Source organism: Heptranchias perlo, unplaced genomic scaffold (genome assembly GCF_035084215.1).
Source record: "Heptranchias perlo isolate sHepPer1 unplaced genomic scaffold, sHepPer1.hap1 HAP1_SCAFFOLD_70, whole genome shotgun sequence".
NCBI lineage: Eukaryota > Metazoa > Chordata > Chondrichthyes > Hexanchiformes > Hexanchidae > Heptranchias > Heptranchias perlo.
Window position 1 is genome coordinate 2974551 of NW_027139729.1, and position 17738 is coordinate 2992288.

The 17738-nt window shown below is 45.1% G+C and overlaps 2 long non-coding RNA genes across 2 annotated transcripts in view; one reads left to right on the forward strand and one right to left on the reverse strand.

Moving 5' to 3' along the window:
- LOC137318421 (uncharacterized) overlaps positions 1-17738 on the forward strand; it is a 201505-nt gene that overhangs the window by 90465 nt on the left and 93302 nt on the right. The window lies entirely within an intron of this gene.
- Positions 7310-15502, reverse strand: LOC137318422 (uncharacterized). The gene is made up of 5 exons (XR_010961886.1): positions 15418-15502; positions 13404-13431; positions 12337-12380; positions 10241-10281; positions 7310-8608 (listed from the first exon to the last, which is right to left on the reverse strand). It is a non-coding gene; the product is annotated as an uncharacterized lncRNA (long non-coding RNA).

A 17738-nucleotide genomic window follows, 5' to 3' on the forward strand; every position in this document is an offset into this window, starting at 1 on the left:
AACAACACTCCGTGTGAAAAATGTTCTCCTTATTTCCACTCTAGTTGTTTTGCCAATTATTGTAACCTCTGGTTATCAATCCAAATATTTAATCACCCCTATTTGCTCTATAAAAACGCCTCATTATTTTGATTACCTCTTTTTGATCTCCCCTTAACCTTTTCTGCTCTCAGGAGAACAAGCCCAGCTTCTCCAGTCTCTCCACATAACTGAAGTCCCTCATCCCTGGTATCACACTGGTAAATCTCCTCTGTACCCTCTCCAAGGCCTTTACATCCTTCTTAAAGTGTGGTGCCCAGTGCTGTACACAATACTCCAGCTGAGGCCTAACCAGCCTTTTGTAAAGGTTTAACATGACTTCCATATTTGTGTATTCAATGCCCCTCTTTACAAACCCATGTATCCCATCCGCTTGCTTAACCACCTTATCAACTTGCCCTGCCACCTTCAAAGATTTGTGAATGTGCGCCCCCAGGTCCCTCTGCTCTTCCACCACCCTCAAAATAGTACATTGAGTTCCATCGAGTTACTTCAAAACCACAGCACAGAAACTGGCCATTCGGCCCAACTTGTTTATGCCAGCATGTATGCCCCATACGAGCCTCCTCCCTCCCTACTCCATCTAACCCTATCAGGATGCGATATTCCATCATGCCTCTTGTGCTTATCTAGCTTCCCCTTAAATACATCTACGTTATTTCCCTCAACTACCCTTGTGGTAGCGCATTGCACATTCTTACCACTCATTCGGTAAAGAAGTTTCACCTGAATTCCATATTGGATTTATTAGTGACAGTCTTATATTTACTCCCTCTAATTTTATACTCCCTCCCAAGTGGAAGCATTTTCTCTACATCTACCCGACAAAATTCTATCATTATCTTAAATACCTCTATCAAGTCACCCCTCAGCCTTCTCTTTTCAAAAGAAAAGTGTCCCAGCCTGTTCAGCCTTTCCGAATAAGGGTATCCCCTCAGTTCTGGTATCATCCCTGTGAATCTTTTTTGCACCCTCTCCAATCCCTGTATATCCTTTCTATAATATGGAGACCAGACTGTGCACAATTATCCATGTGCGGCCGAACCAAGGCTCCACACAAGTTGAACATAACTTCTTTGTTTATCAATTCTATCCCTCTAGAATTGAACCTCAGTGCTTGACTCGCCTTTTTGTAAACCTGCGTCGCTACTTTTAGTGATTGGTCTATTTGTGCCACAAGATTTTATTAAAATTTCAAAATATGCTTTATTTCATAAAATTTAATGATACACACATTTCAATGAAAATGTCACAATTACCGTTCAAGACATTACAATACAGATCGTGCAAACCAGGACCTCATTATTACAATTCAAAACACAGTACATATCTTCTAATACATTCTGTACCATACAAAGTGACATGTCCTTACATGGTCGCCTTTCCTCAAAGAACCTTTACGTAGGCAGCACCTCACTTCAGTGCGTCCCTCAGAACATACTCCTGGACCTTGGAATGTGCCATTCGGTAACAGTCGGTCGTGGACAGCTCCTTCAACTGGAATCCAAGCAGGGAGTGGCCCTGGGATTCCTCAACATTGACTCTGGAATCCATGAAATCTCATGGCATCAGGTCAAACATGGGCAAGGAAACCTCCTGCTGATTACCATCTACCGTCCTCCCTCAGCTGATGAATCAGTCCTCCTCCATGTTGAGCACCACTTGGATGAAGCACTGAGGGTAGCAAGGGCACAAAATGGACTCTGGGTGGGCGACTTCAATGTCCATCACCAAGAGTGGCTGGGTAGCGCCACTACTGACCGAGCTGGCCGAGTCCTGAAGGACATAGCTGCCAGGCTGGGCCTGCGGCAGGTGGTGAGCGAACCAACACGAGGGAAAAACTTACTTGACCTCGTCCTCACCAATCGACCTGTCGCAAATGCATCTGTCCATGACAGTATTGGTAGGAGTGACCACCGCACAGTCCTCGTGGAGATGAAATCCCGTCTTCGCACTGAGGACACCATCCAACGTGTTGTGTGGCACTACCACCGTGCTAAATGGGATAGATTCAGAACAGATCTAGCAGCTCAAAACTGGGCATCCATGAGGCGCTGTGGGCCATCAGCAGCAGCAGAATTGTATTCCAGCACAATCTGTAACCTCATGGCCTGGCATATTCCTCACTCTACCATTACCAACAAGCCAGGGGATCAACCCTGGTTCAATGAGGAGTGTAGAAGAGCATGCCAGGAGCAGCACCAGGCGTACCTAAAAATGAGGTGCCAACCTGGTGAAGCTACAACTCAGGACTACATGCATGCTAAACAGCGGAAGCAACATGCTATAGACAGAGCTAAGCGATTCCACAACCAACGGATCAGATCAAAGCTCTGCAGTCCTGCCACATCCAGTCGTGAATGGTGGTGGACAATTAAACAACTAACGGGAGGAGGAGGCTCTGTTAACATCCCCATTCTTAATGATGGCGGAGTCCAGCACGTGAGTGCAAAAGACAAGGCTGAAGCGTTTGCAACCATCTTCAGCCAGAAGTGCCGAGTGGATAATCCATCTCAGCCTCCTCCCGATATCCCCACCATCACAGAAGCCAGTCTTCAGCCAACTCGATTCACTCCACGTGATATTAAGAAACGGCTGAGTGCACTGGATACAGCAAAGGCTATGGGCCCCGACAACATCCCGGCTGTAGCGCTGAAGACTTGTGTTCCAGAACTAGCTGCGTCTCTAGCCAAGCTGTTCCAGTACAGCTACAACACTGGCATCTACCCCACAATGTGGAAAATTGCCCAGGTATGTCCTGTCCACAAAAAGCAGGCCAAATCAAATCCGGTCAATTACTGCCCCATCAGTCCACTCTCAATCATCAGCAAAGTGATGGAAGGTGTCGTCGACAGTGCTATCAAGCGGCACTTACTCACCAATAACCTGCTCACCGATGCTCAGTTTTGGTTCTGCCAGGACCACTCGGCTCCAGACCTCATTACAGCCTTGGCCCAAACATGGACATAAGAGCTGAATTCCTGAGGTGAGGTGAGAGTGACTGCCCTTGACATCAAGGCAGCATTTGACTGAGTGTGGCACCAAGGAGCCCGAGTAAAATTGAAGTAAATGGGAATCAGGGGGAAAACTCTCCAGTGGCTGCAGTCATACCGAGCACAAAGGAAGATGGTAGTGGTTGTTGGAGGCGAGTCGTCTCAGCCCCAGGGCATTCCTGCAGGAGTTCATCAGGGATGTGTGCTAGGCCCAACCATCTTCAGCTGCTTCATCAATGATCTTCCTTCCATCATTAGGTCAGAAATGGGGATGTTCGCTGATGATTGCACAGTGTTCAGTTCCATTGGCAACCCCTCAAATAATGAAACAGTCCGAGACCGTATGCAGCAAGACGTGGACAACATCCATGCTTGGACTCATAAGTGGCAAGTAACATTCACGCCAGACAAGTGCCAGGCAATGACCATCTCCAACAAGAGAGAGTCTAACCACCTCCCCTTGATATTCAACGGCATTACCATCGCCGAATCCCCCACCATCAACATCCTGGGGGTCACCATTGACCAGAAACTTAAATGGACCAGCCACATAAATACTGTGGCTACAAGAGCAGGTCAGAGACTGGGTATTCTGCAGCGGGTGACTAACCTCCTGACTCCCCATAGCCTTTCCACCATCTACAAGGCACAAGTCATGAGTGTGATGGAATACTCTCCACTTGCCTGGATGAGTGCAGCTCCAACAACACTCACGAAGCTCGACACCATCCAGGACAAAGCAGCCCGCTTGATTGGCACCCCATCCACCATCCTCAACATTCACTCCCTTCACCACCGGCGCACAGTGGCTGCAGTGTGGACCATCCACAGGATGCACTGCAGCAACTCGTCAAGGCTTCTTCGACAGCACCACCCAAACCCACGACCTCTAGCAACTAGAAAGACAAGAGCAGCAGGTACATGGGAATAACACCACCTGCACGTTTCCCTCCAAGTCACACACCACCCCGACTTGGAAATATATCGCCGTTCCTTCATCGTCGCTGGGTCGAAATCCTGGAACTCCCTTCCTAACAGCACTGTGGGGGAACCTCCACCAGACGGACTGCAGTGTTTCAAGATGGCGGTTCACCACCACCTTCTCAAGGGCAATTAGGGATGGGCAATAAATGCCGGCCTCGCCAGCGTCGCCCACATCCCATGAGCGAATAAATAAAAAAAACACAGGGAGCGTTGTAAATAAAGTTGGTGAGATGCAGGCTCAAGTCGCCACATGGGACTATGATCTAGTGGCAATAACAGAGACGTGCTTCAAAGAAGGGGAGGATAATATTCCTGGCAAGAAGGTATTCAGGAAAGCTAGAGGAGGAAAGAATGAAGTGGGGGTGGGGGGCAGTATTGATCAACGAAACTATTAGAGGACTGGAAAGGTATGATGGAAAGGGTGAAAGACAAAATCTATTTGGTTGGAATTAAGGAATAGTAGGAGCTATTTACGCTATTGGGTGTATACTTTAGGCCACCAAATAGTGGGAAGGAGATATAGGAGAACATTTGCAGGTAAATTACAGAAAGATGCAGGAACTATAGAGTAGTGATAATGGGGGATTGTTACACACCAGGACAGGCAAGACTTTCTTTACCTCGAGAAAAAGCTAACGGTCTTCACTGGTTATAATTCAACGGCTCCCACCCGCAGCTCCTCAAGGTGTTTTAGTGAAATGAGACTCAATTCTCTATGCAACACGTGACCTTCCTCTGAATCTCAAGGATTCGCAATATTTCTTGCCGGCCACTGCTACAATGTGCCTGAGCATTTCTCGTCCCGTCCAACCGACAGCCACGTGACTGATAACGGGAGAGTTCGAAGAACGGCGACCTGAAACAGGAACGATGGTTTCAACCCATCCCAACTTCAGGACTGTGGCATGTGCAGAAATCTAATAGGACGGATTCAAATATGGAATTGCTGGAGAGATGGGCAGAGGTATGTTTGGTGACAGCATATACTCGGACTTTTGAGAGGGGAGCGGAATTGGAAATGAGGTGTTGGAAATGGTCGAGACTGGATTTTTGTGAGGAGGGGGTAATGCTGTTGTTTTGAAAGGGAATAGAACAGCACCCGAGGAGAGGGAACCCTTTACAATGTCAGCTAGAATGGGGGAGCTAGGGAATTTGGGTGGTCAGAAGTTTAATGGGAGCTGGTGGTGGGAACCACATACAAGATAAGCCCGTAGAGAGCGTAGGAGAAGACAGTAGAGAAGGGCGTGGCATCAGGGCTCGGGCAGGAGGAGTCTGGGAGCAGGTTTGGTTTAGTGGGAAAGGGGAACGGGGAATACGGCAGACGCATCTGAACGGATGGTCTCAATCTTAGTGACAAAGAATTCCATGAGTTCCTCACTCGTTTTTGGAGGTGAGTTGAAGGTTGCGGGAGGGTGTAGGGCATAAGGGTTAAAGGAGACGATTGGTAGTGGACAGAAGGATCCACTGAATATAAATTGGCTCTCCAGAGTCATCTTAGTTTTTGCAGAGGAGAGTTCTGCCTAACAGTGCCTAACAGTGCTTGATTTGGTCCAGCCAATTGTGCACCAGATACGATCAAGGGCTGTGCACTTTGGTCTTGAGGGAGTGAAGATGGGGCCATAACAGGGTTGGTGAGAGTATAGGTTTCACTGGGGTGAAGGGAATCAAAGTTGTCGGTGGGAGGATGGTTGGGAGATTGACAGCAACAGAAGCATTTTAGTGAATGGAAAGGAAGGAAGACAGGAGCTTGACCAAGCAGTTGCAAGTGAATTGCAGAGAGTTTCTCCCCTTATCGGCGGATATGGAAAACAATGGGGTTGGTAGGGGGTATGAGGGTGTAGGTGGTGCGGGATAAAAGGGAAAGGTCGGTGATTAACTAATCTGTGATTTGGACCATGGGAGTAAAGATGTAGATAGAACGTTCGACAATATGGGTAGGAGAGTTAATATGGAGGGAGAGGTTTATGGCGTGTATAAGGGCAGCAAAATCAGTGAAATCAGAGGAGAGAGGGGCAAAGTGATTTGAGGTGATAATTGGAATCACCGAGGACGAGGAGTCGCGCAAAGCTGATCCTGAGAGAGGAAAGAAGCGAGAAAAACTCGGGGAGAAAATCGGGATCGGTCTTAGGAGCGTAAGGGAACAAGGATTTTAAAGGATAGGTGGAAAAGGTGGAATAGGGTGAGATGCTTGAAAGAGGGCAATGTACTTGGGAAAGTACAGGGAAAGGGCGGGGGAGTGGGACTAGCTGGATTGCTCTGAATGTTGCCGGCGCGGAGTCGATAGGCTGAATGGCCTCCTTCCGTGCTGTAACCTTTCTATGATTATATGATTCGACTAGAGGAGTAGGGGGGAGACCAAGGTGGGATTTGTTAATGAGGGATACACCGACACCCCGGCGGATTGTACCGGGCAGGTGGTGGAAAGCATGGTTAGGTGGGGAGGCTTCAGTCAGGGGCAAGATGTCGCGAGCTTGGAGCCAAGTTTCAGTCAAAGCCATGATGCCAATGTAATCGCCCACAATCAGGTCTTTGATGCGGAGGTCCTGGTTGGTGAGTGAACGGTCATTTCGGAGGGGAAAGTCGGAGAGGGTGATGATTGCTGATCCACTGGCAGAGTCTAAATGAGCAGTGGGGGCGTGTCTGAGGTGATCGAGCGGGTAAGGTGTTTAGCAAGATTATAACCCCAGTGGATGCACTGGGAGGGAAGATTAGCAAGAGATGAGGATGAGGCAGTTGAGGTCGCTGCTCCTGAGGAGGTAGTGATGAGCGCTTCGGTGGACCATTTGGAGACTGCCCAGTGAGGCAAAGACGGCAACTGTGAGCTTATCCAAGAGGGAATTGAAGCCTGGGATGGCGGCAGTAGGAAGGGAGAGGGGCAGTGATGGGTTGGCGTAGGGACTGTGGGGTGGGAGGAAGTACACGAGATGGGAGAAATGAAAAGTGGCATGACTGGATGACAGGAAGGGGAGAAGATGGAGAGAAGGGTTCAAGAACAAAAAGAGTTGGTAATAATGGGCTTGGGTCGGAGTGACAGCCATTGTGCTCACGTGAGTGCGCACATCGGGGAACTGGGGTCACAAACGCTTGGCAGAGATTAGGAGAGTCATGTCCTGTTTGTAAACGAAGGACAAGGAGTAGACGATATAAGAGAGCCAACAGTTAAATATAATTTAAGTTCTTTCCTTTCTCTTGGGATGCGGAGCTTTTGAGTTTATTGAACCATCCAATTCAAAAAGGCCTGCACTAACTACACAAACACAAGTGCTGTGTCAATAGACTTCAGTGAAACCATTGCATTTATTTAGAAACTGAAAGCTTACTATTACTGTACAAACAAACACACATGACTTTATAAAGCTTTTAAAAACGTCTTAAATGCCGGTAACAGCAACAATGTACCCCCTGCTACAAAGATAATCAAGATCCCACTGTGATACCGCAATTAATTTTCATCTTTATTCTCTGGGCGTTAAGCTTCGCCCGGGCGGAGCACAGAGAGGAAAATCTGGCGCGGGGGCGGGGATTCTCACAGCTTGAAGGGAATAGAGCACATTTAATTGCAATGGAAAGAAGAACAGTCGCGCCAGATTTTCCTCTCGTTGCTCCACTCAGGTGATAGTTAAAGCCCAGTCGGTAAAAGCATCAATCTGCTCACTTTTACACCAATTTATTCTGCGCAGATTTCACTTTCTTTCGGAAATAAAATAGCAGTAAAGGAGGGAGCAAAGATGCTCATGCATGTTTTTAACCTAATTTAAGTTTCTCATGGCGAGATCTCTTCTTTAAACTTCTGGGTTACAAAGAAGATTTATTTTACTAAAAATGTTGTTTTTACCCTCCTAGCGGATGGCGGGAGCCGAAAACCTTCGCGCAATTGGGCATCCCCCTATAGCGTGATTAATCGACCAGTAAAATTCATGGACTTGGGGCCAAGTTTGTGATTTGCGCCCGGGCTGCGCGGAAACAGCGATTCAGTCGCAATTATCTGTGTTTAAAAATGTTTAAAGGTTTGATAGTGTAGATAGGGAGAAAGTATTTCCTCAGGTGGGGGGATTCAAGACAAGGGGACATAAACTTAAAATGAGAGCCAGGCCATTCAGGAGCAAAATCTGGACGCTCTTTTTCACACAAAGGTTAGTGGACGTCAGGAACTCTTTCCCCCAGTAAGCTTTTGTTAGATAAGTGTATCAAGGGATATGGAACAAAGGCAGGTCAATGGAGTTGCGGTACAGAACAGCCATGAGCTAATGGAACAGGGAAGCAGGCTCGAGGGGCTGAATGGCGTAATTCTGTTTGCTATATTTCAAAAGTGCCGTTTATATGACACTTAAAGTAAACTATGTACTGGGCAAGAGGTAGGACATCTCCTGTAGATTACATTTCTCTATATTGCTTTCTACAAATACCAAGTCTCTCTGGATGATATTGAAATGGGTCAAATGCTAATGACCATCATGTGAGCCCGCACTGGTCCTCTTGTTGAGGGGGGGGGGGTGCACATTGTGCCCGGGAGACCTGCTCATTTTCTACCGTTTCACCACAGCGTAGGTGCTGGATTCCTCACCGAAGGATTGGATGATGTTTCGCTGACCCTGAAATGAACGGTGCAATTGGTCAGATATGCAATTGATAACTTAAAATATGGTAACAGTTCAACGAAATTATATCAGCAGATGAACGTCCGCAGAAGGCGGCAAAATGACACTGGGGCGTTGTTGGACTGGACGGTCGTTAAGGGGAAATATTGTGCCTCTCGAAAGGACCTACTAACGGTTACATAGAGTCGACAGCACAGAAACAGGTCATTCGGCCCTGCTGATCGATGCTCCACACGAGCCTCCTCACTCTCTACTTCATCTAACTCTATCAGGATATTCTTCTATTACTTTCTCCCTCGTGTGCACATCTAGCTTCCCTTTAAATGCATCTGTGCTATTCGCCTGAACAACTCCTTGTGGTAGCGAGTTCCACATTCTCACCACTCTGTGTAAAGACGTTCTCCTGAATTTCCTGTTGGATTCATTGGTGAATATCTTCTATTTATGACCTCTAGTTTTGGACTCCTCACAATTGGAGACATTATCTCTATAGCTACCTTATCATCATCTTAAAGACCTCGATCAGATCATCCCTTAGCCTTTACTTTACTAGAGAAAATAACCCCAGCCCGTTCAGCCTTTCCTGATGAGTAGACCCACTCAGTTCTGGGAATCAGCCTTGTGAATCTTTCTTGCACCTTCTCCAATACCTCGATACTCTTTTGATAATATGTAGACCAGAATTGTGCACAGTTCTTTAAGTTTGGTCTAATCAAGATTCTATACAGATTTAACAAAATTTCTCTGCTTTTTAATTCTATCTGTCTTGTAATGAACACCATTGCTTGGTTTGCCTTTTTATGGCCTTATTAACCTGCTTCGCTACTTTTCTATTTTCAAATGAATTTATCAGTTCAACGTAATGCTGTTTGTGTAAAAATAAGGCGCTCTTGTGAGCACCATCAGCAAAACAGGAAATCTGGAAACGAAAGGAGGACCTTTCGAATTTGGCGGGATCGGCATCGATGGAAAGGGAGCAGCTAACAATGGGCGGCCGATCCCGAATCGCCTGTTCTACGCCCGCTCCAAGTCGAAAGTTCCAGCGGCTTTTTTGACAGCGTCGGAAAAGAGAAGGGATAACTTATCATTCCAGGCATGATTCAAAGATGGTGGGTGTAAAACACGGAAACTGCATGCTGGTTCAGTGGGGGGAATAGAAAATTGTCTCGTTTACGTAACAATCTTCTGCATATTCCACACATAAACCAACAGCGAACCCTTCACTGCTGTATACAGTCTGGATTCAGGTGTGCAGAAGTAAGTTTACACGTATACAGATGCCATATTGGCAACGAAACACTTCCTATAGGGGGAGCAACGCTTCATCTCACCCCTCAAAGGTTCGTATTCTGATGAAAACCCTTTTAAACAAACACAGATCCGTTTACTTCTCCCTCTTGCAAACATTTCTGTCGTCCTTTTAGGACATATGGAAATACGATGCAAATGTATTTGGTCTTATGAATATTAATGTTGGAGACGACGATTGTGATGTTCAATAAAGAACAAAGACATCTTGAGAGAATGCAGTCAAATACTTGGACTCATTTTGCAGGAGCATGAATGACAGAGATAAATAACAACATCAAACAAAATAAATAAATCCTCAGGCCATTTGTAACTTACACCGTCTTTCCTCGGCAGTGTTTGTAGGTTAAGGACAGCGTCTAAATAAAATAGAACAAATAAAAGAATGCATTGATGTGCAAATACTTAGAATTTTTTTTAATAAATGTGTTTTCTATGGTTAGTCGCTCCTCCAAATGATTTTTTACGAAATCATCGTATGAATGGACCATCTCCGCTGCCAAGAGTGGAGAGTACCAATGGGCCTCCGGCTGTCCACTGGTAAGCGAATGGACTTCCTCTGCTGGGTTCCAATCCCATTTCCTCTCTTCATCCAGGAAATGGATGCGATTTCCAAGGTTTCTCTTGGAATAGGAAGCTAATTTACGCTGTGTCTTGAGTTGTCCTATGGTCGCAATGATTGCCAAATTGTATCAATTTACACTTTCGACCATTAATACATAAACATAGTTTTATAGCTTTGTGTATTTGGATAAGGAAGGAATTTGTTCTGAAATAGTTGCATATATTGAATGAATTATGATCATACTTTCATCTCGCAATGTGGCAACAAAGTCCTACTTTTTTGTTGTCATTGTTTTTCTCAGAACTTCGTGTCAATCTTTTACCATTACAAAACCCTGCCGCCACCTTTATACTGGAAACTGTCTATGTAAACTTGTCACACGGTACTTACACCGTCTCACCACTGGCGGCGCTATAGCACATCAGCCTGTACTGCAGAGGAAGATCTATGCTCCAACCAACCCTACTTCGTTGCTTCACAAAATGGGAAAGGTTTTTACATCTAACTATTAAGAAGGAAGGATTTCCATTTATATAGTCCCTTTCACTGCCTCAGGACGTCCGAAAGTACTTTACAGCCAATGAAGTACTATTTTAAAGTGTAGTCACTGTTGTAACATAGGAAACACAGCGGCCAATTTGAGCATAGCAAAATTCCACAAACAGCAATACGATAATGGACAAATCAGCTGCTTTAGTGATGTTGGTTGAGGGAAAACTATTCGCCAGGACGCCGGGGAGAACTCCCCTACTTTTCTTAGAATAGTACTGTACAATACTTTACATCTACCTCAGAGGGAAAACATGACCTTGATTTAACGTTTCATTCGAAAGACGACACCCCTGACAGTGCTGAATTTCATTAGTGCTGCACTGCCTTGGATTTGTGCTTAATTCTCACCGAGTGGGATTTGAACCCACAACCTTGGACTCAGATGAGATTGCTCCCCACTGAGCCAGGACTGACACCTAATAATAAATTGTAATAAAAAGTGAAGTGTTTTTTAAAAGATCAGAATGTCTTAAAAATGATGATTGAATTACATCTACACCACCTCGTCCGGTAATCCCCAACCCTCCAGCTACATTTCACCTGCAGACTATACTTAGCCTTGAGTCTGAGTGCACATTGCCCTGCGAGTTAAATTAGCAATATGTTAAAAGTCCTATGCCTACATCCACTTCCTATTTACCAAAACGTACTTCCGGTTGTTACTTTTGTCACACTTTTGCGTCACTTTTTCCACTATAAATTCCGGTACTGTATTCATTTTTTCAATAAAAATCTGCCGATGGAAATTTGCCATCGTGTAATTGCACCCGCCGGCCAGCAGTGGCGCTGTAGGACCTCGATTTTGCATCTCCCACCTGCTCAATCTGTTTGCAAAAACCTCTTAACTCTCATTGCTTCAGAACTTGACTAATATTTGAGTACTTTACTGTAAATCTATAACAATTTAAACAATGCATGCGCAAACTTCCTATTATATACAAACAGGCACGTAACATCGAATTTTAAAAGGGGAACTGAATTACGTCTGTGCGCCCGGCTCCTTTGATCTTTTTCCGGCTATTCCCCTTCAACTATGGGCTACACTGGATTTTCACTCCACAGTGGATTGAATGGTGAAAATATAAAATCAATGTTTATATTGCTTCTTGGTCAGGTTCACAAAATAGTTCAGAAATGATTGACACTCTGTGATTCACAGCAGGTTTGCTAAATACAATACAAAGTCTACAAACTATTACTGTTAATAGGTTTTTGTTTAGTCTTGTTCGTTAAATGTAAAAGAAAACATTAAACGCCAAAGGTAATTCCGGATGCACGAATACAAAAAAGAACTTACATGTCAGGGCTTCGTTGGTTTGGTCGCTAGGAGGCGCCGTGGTCCTTAAAAGAATAGAAATCGTCAATTCAATCATTTTATTTTGCATGGCACAGCTCATATGTTTGGACAGGTAGTGAATGGATCCCGCCTTATATGTATTAATGACCCTCGGTGCATGGTCAGGAGAATGGTTTTATCCAGCTGTTGCAAAACCAAGTATATTCCTGAGAATTTTTTTTTCTTGCCCGAAAACTAACAATTTGTTTGACGTGTAGGGCGATTATTGAGGAACCGTGTCCTGCTTTCACTATATGTAGCGACATCATTAAATCGTTTGAGAATATTTCCTCCCGTTGGACAGTCCTTTTTACAAGCGCAGAATCCACTTGGCGAGAAATAACTAAGGAACGACATTTTTTTAATTCGTTCACTGGATGTGGGCGTCGCTGGCGAGGCCAGCATTTATTGCCCATCCCTAATTGCCCTTGAAAAGATGATGGTGACCCGCCTTCTTGAACCGCTGCAGTCCGTGTGGTGAAGGTTCTCCCACACTGCTTCACAATTACTCTGTTTGCTCTGTTTCACGACATCGTCACAAATGTATTCACGATGTCATTACACAGAGCAAACAGAGGAATTTCTGATCTCATTGAGCGGTGGGTAATGAGGGATCCCCAGATGAGAAAGGCCATAGCATAATAACAACGTGGCTGAAAAGACATTTAAAGAAATGAAAGGGAGATAAAATGAAAATTATTCAAGTAAATGAAACCTGCACATGCTTGGGTGAGTGTGTGCGCGTGTGTATGCGTGTGATTGTGTTTGATATGTGTTTGTGTTCGTGTATGTATGTGTGATTGTGTGTGTGTGTACGTGTGTGTGATTGTGTGTTTGTGCTTGTGTTTGTGTGTGTATGTGTGTGTGATTGTGTGTTTGAGTGTGAGTGTAAGTGTGACTGCGAGTGGGAGAGCTCGATTCTAAAATTTAAAATGCAGAATACAGACAAATTGTTCCGAATGCTTGCTGGTGGGTTTTATTTCGGTTGCGTACGGTTGAAATTTAAAATTCAACACTTAATGCCTCACCTCATTTCTCTGTTGCGTTTACACGTCCCTGAGAAGAAAACATAAGTATTAGAAATACAGATCCAATTACTGGCTAACAAAATGGGAACATGAGAAAGGTCAAGGAGCAGTAAAGGTCTTTGGGCCACTGAAACTTATTCTCCAGAACCATCTCCCTCCCGTTACCACATCCAACTCTATTATGGACAAACCCGGTATGGTATAATTTTAACCTAACCCGCCGAGTGGGAACCGGGCGGGTACGGACAGGGTTCCCATTCCAGAAGCCGCCTAATTTCACTCTCCATTGACAGGCCAAGTACATCAAGGATTTGAGGAGCTGAAGAAGATGGCTTTGGTGTTTACATATGTTAATCTGGACAACGTGTTGGCTGCAAATGTCTCAATGTTTGTTAATCAGTTGGAGCGAGTGGTCACCGCTGTGGTGGCCATGGAGGACGCTGAGAGATAGAGAGTAAGTGTACCGAGGAGAGTGGACCCCATACTGCTCAACGATGTAGTTAAGCTGTAGGGTATGGATGATGAAGATGAGTGGGTCAAAGGAGATAATCCTGGGCACGGCAGAGGTGATTGTGCAGCCAAGGGAGGCGATGTCAATGGATGAAATGTTAGGACTATGATGTGAGAGGTAGGAGTGGAAATAAACGGGGCAGTTCCAGAGAGGCGGTGTATGGAGGACAGACACTTGAGGAATAACCGATGTTTTAAAGGAGTGGAGGAGTCGAGGAAGAAGAGGAATGATAACAAGCCACGTAAGCAGTCACACAGGAAGTGACTGGTATTATGGATGGATGGATGGAAGCTTGATGGGTAGGCCTTGAACAGGAAGTGGTGGGAGAAATCGGAGCATACTTGTAACAGAACCTCACCTTTAAACACTTCATAGAAAAAGCGGCCTTTGGATATGGGGAGCTGGAGAGCAGGGAGGATTGAGAGATGGATTTCCTGGGAATTGTGTGATGACAGCAGTTCTGCAGGATATGACTACTGAGGCAAAAGGGAGGGACAAGATCAGTGGATTGGTACTCAGGCAACTGAGGTGAGGAATTTGGGTGGCGAGAAGCTCAGAAGGGAAAGTGTCATGTGAGCAGTTCGTGGGTTTTATGGAAGAGATGAATTTAATGGTGATGGATGAGGAGATATAAAAATATATAGAATCAGGTTGGAGAGGTTCACACAAGGGTGAGTGGGAAGGGTTAGGAAGTAGAGTGGTCAGAAGAGGCCCAGGCAGAAGAGGGTTGTTTTCAACTTTGGATCACAAAGTATTTACAGATGAGGAAGGGCATTCATTGCATCTTAATTCACCCGCTCCCCCCAGAAAGAACGTACAGCCCCCACCCCCGTTGCTGTATCTCAATATGCTGTCAATGATTCCAAGGTATTCGCTTCCAGAACTGTAACTGGGAGTCCATCCCTAGCATGATCACTGCGTGATGAAGAACTTCCTTATATCCAACTTAGATGATCTTTTACCAGTTTGTACCTGTCTCTCTTTGCCCAAACATATAACTTCATTTCATGTCATGTTTTAGATTTATCTCTTCCATAACATTTACTATCTTAAGAAACTCCATACAATCACCTCTCAGATGTTTCCTTCCAGACTGAGAAGCCCGAGTTTTTCTCGTCATTCTTCATAATGTGACACTATGGGATCTAAATTGGTCTTTGGGCAGTAGCGCAAAACGGGCGGTAAGGCATTGGGCGCCCTTTATACGCTCCACCTGACGTTCAGTTCAATTCACATCAATGGGACTGAATATCGGGTAGGGTGAATAACAGGCGGCAATCGTGATACCGCCCGTTTTGCGCCAGCTCCAGAGACAGATTTCAGACCAGGTATCTTTCAGCTTCGCCACCAGCGATTTCACCTTTCAGTTCATGATCTCCTTATATTTACTGTCCGAGGTTAGGGGTCAGATGGTGGATGGTTAGTGGTGGGGAAGAAAGGAGACGACAGTTAGCTTGGTCCGTGTGTTGGTAATGAACGGATATTACATACTGTTTAACCCACCTTTCTTCCAGAAACACACACCCAACAGAGCAAGGATAAGAATCAGAATCACAGCAGAGCCAACACCAACCTCCAGCGCAACGAATCTATCTAAATGAGATAAAGGGACACAGTGGAATCAAGTTAACCCACATTATCTACACGGAATAAATAATATGCTGCTTGACAGAAGTAAAATAGGTACTGGGGCGGTGTAGAATCCGGAGGGGGCCGCCTAACAGAAAAACATAAGGCATTAAAATATTCACACAGAATCTTAGAGCGCAGAAGGAGGCCATTCTGCCCATTGTGACTGTGCTGGCTCTTTTAAGGAGCTGTCCAATTAATACCACTCTCCTGCACTGTACCGAGCTTTGCACTGTTTTGATAACGTACCTCAGTCTCTGATACTCTAAGTCTGTATCACCTCCTCTCTTTACCCCCCATAAATCTCCCCCCCCATTGATTCAATGCTTCAAAGTCAGTGAATCAGTAATGGGGCCGTGAGTGGATTGGGACCTTGATGACATCACGATGCACCTGTTAAAAACGACTCGGCACAAAGCTCAATTGTCATTGGTCGATTAATTAATTGCCTCATTAATTCATTGATTCATTCATTGGATATTAACCGTGGACCTGGAACAAGGTGAATGTTTAATTATTACCAGCTGGTGTCAAAAGTATAATAGCGACAGTGTGGGAATGAATCAGTTTCATTCTGTAAGTTTCATTCTGAATGATCACTGGGTCAAAATTGCACATTGACAGAGTGAACAGATGTGGTGACGGTTCAGGTGGGGACCTTGATCAGAACTCACCTGCTCTCTCCACAGAAGCTCACTGACGGGCTCTCTGTTTACAGCATCTGTTTTGTGCATTTTGCTTACTAGTTTCAAATTACCTTGTGTTAAAGTTGCTGGAATGGGTGTTATTTTTTCTCAGCTTCTCTGGGAGTCGACCCTGGACTATTAGGGGATCGGAGAGGAACTAAAGGACACAACTAGTGAATCAAACTTTTCATCAGAGTTGGAGAAATAAAACCGTTCGACGTTTGGTGATTTAACCTTTCCCCAGTAACAGGATAAATAGCGAACAGTTCGTGAAATAAGCGTTAAGAGGCCATTGGGCGATAGCGCAAACTGGACGGTTTCGCATCGGCCGCCTGTTTTACGCTGCGCCCGATATTCAAGTTCTATTGAAGCCAATGGGGTTGAATATCGGGCGGGGAGTAAAACGAATGCATGATCCGATACCGCCGAAGACCAAATATTACCCCCGGATGTCATTTCCACGCCAGTTTTGATCGTTAAATACAACACGGAATGCAGACTGAAATGTAACAAGAACACCTTGTACTGCGGTCGGATGAACACAGTCACCGTGTGAATCTCACTCACCTCTTACAGTTATATGTACAGGGTCACTCTCAGCCGACGTTATCAGCCTTCCCCTCACATCCCCTTTATACAGACAGGTGTAATTTCCTCCATCGGTGTGATCTATATTCGTGAAGGTGAAAGTGACAGAATTGTCCCGTGCAGCAGTCTGGACATCCGAGTAATTCGCTTCTCCGTGTCTGTATAAGTAAAATGTGAAGCCAGGAAGGACCCCGGGAGTTGTACAATTAAAGGTAACTTTTCCTCCCTTCAAAACAAGACGAGAATCCACTGATATATTTGGTTTGGGTAGACCTGTAATACGAAAGGAAAAAGTAGTGACGAACGATTCAAACGCAATAGAGATTTATTTTTGTGAACCAAAATATTAATATCCTGGACTTAGGTATTCAGGGCATAATTTCAAAGTTTGCAGATGACACGTAACATCGTTGTAAGCACTGAGGAGGATAATATATACAAAGGGGGAATTGGCCATTCATTAGTGGGATCAAACGGAAGAAAATAAATCAGTTGGGGTTCTATTTTCAAAATCAGCGTTTATCCCTCAAATTTCGCTCTGGGATACCAGAGGAACAGAGGGAAGGCTTTGATTTTAAATTCGCATTTGTGGTAACTTAGCCGAGCCATAACCTGATTAAAAAGAGTCATAGAGTTATACAGCACGGATAGAGGCCCTTCGGCCCATCGTGTCCGCGCCGGCCATCAGCCCTGTCTACTCTAATCCCATATTCCAGCATTTGGTCCGTAGCCTTGTATGCTATGGCATTTCAAGTGCTCATCCAAATGCTTCTTGAATGTTGTGAGGGTTCCTGCCTCCACAACCCTTTCAGGCAGTGAGTTCCAGACTCCAACCACCCTCTGGGTGAAAAAGTTCTTTCTCAAATCCCCTCTAAACCTCCCGCCTTTTACCTTGAATCTATGTCCCCTTGTTATAGAACC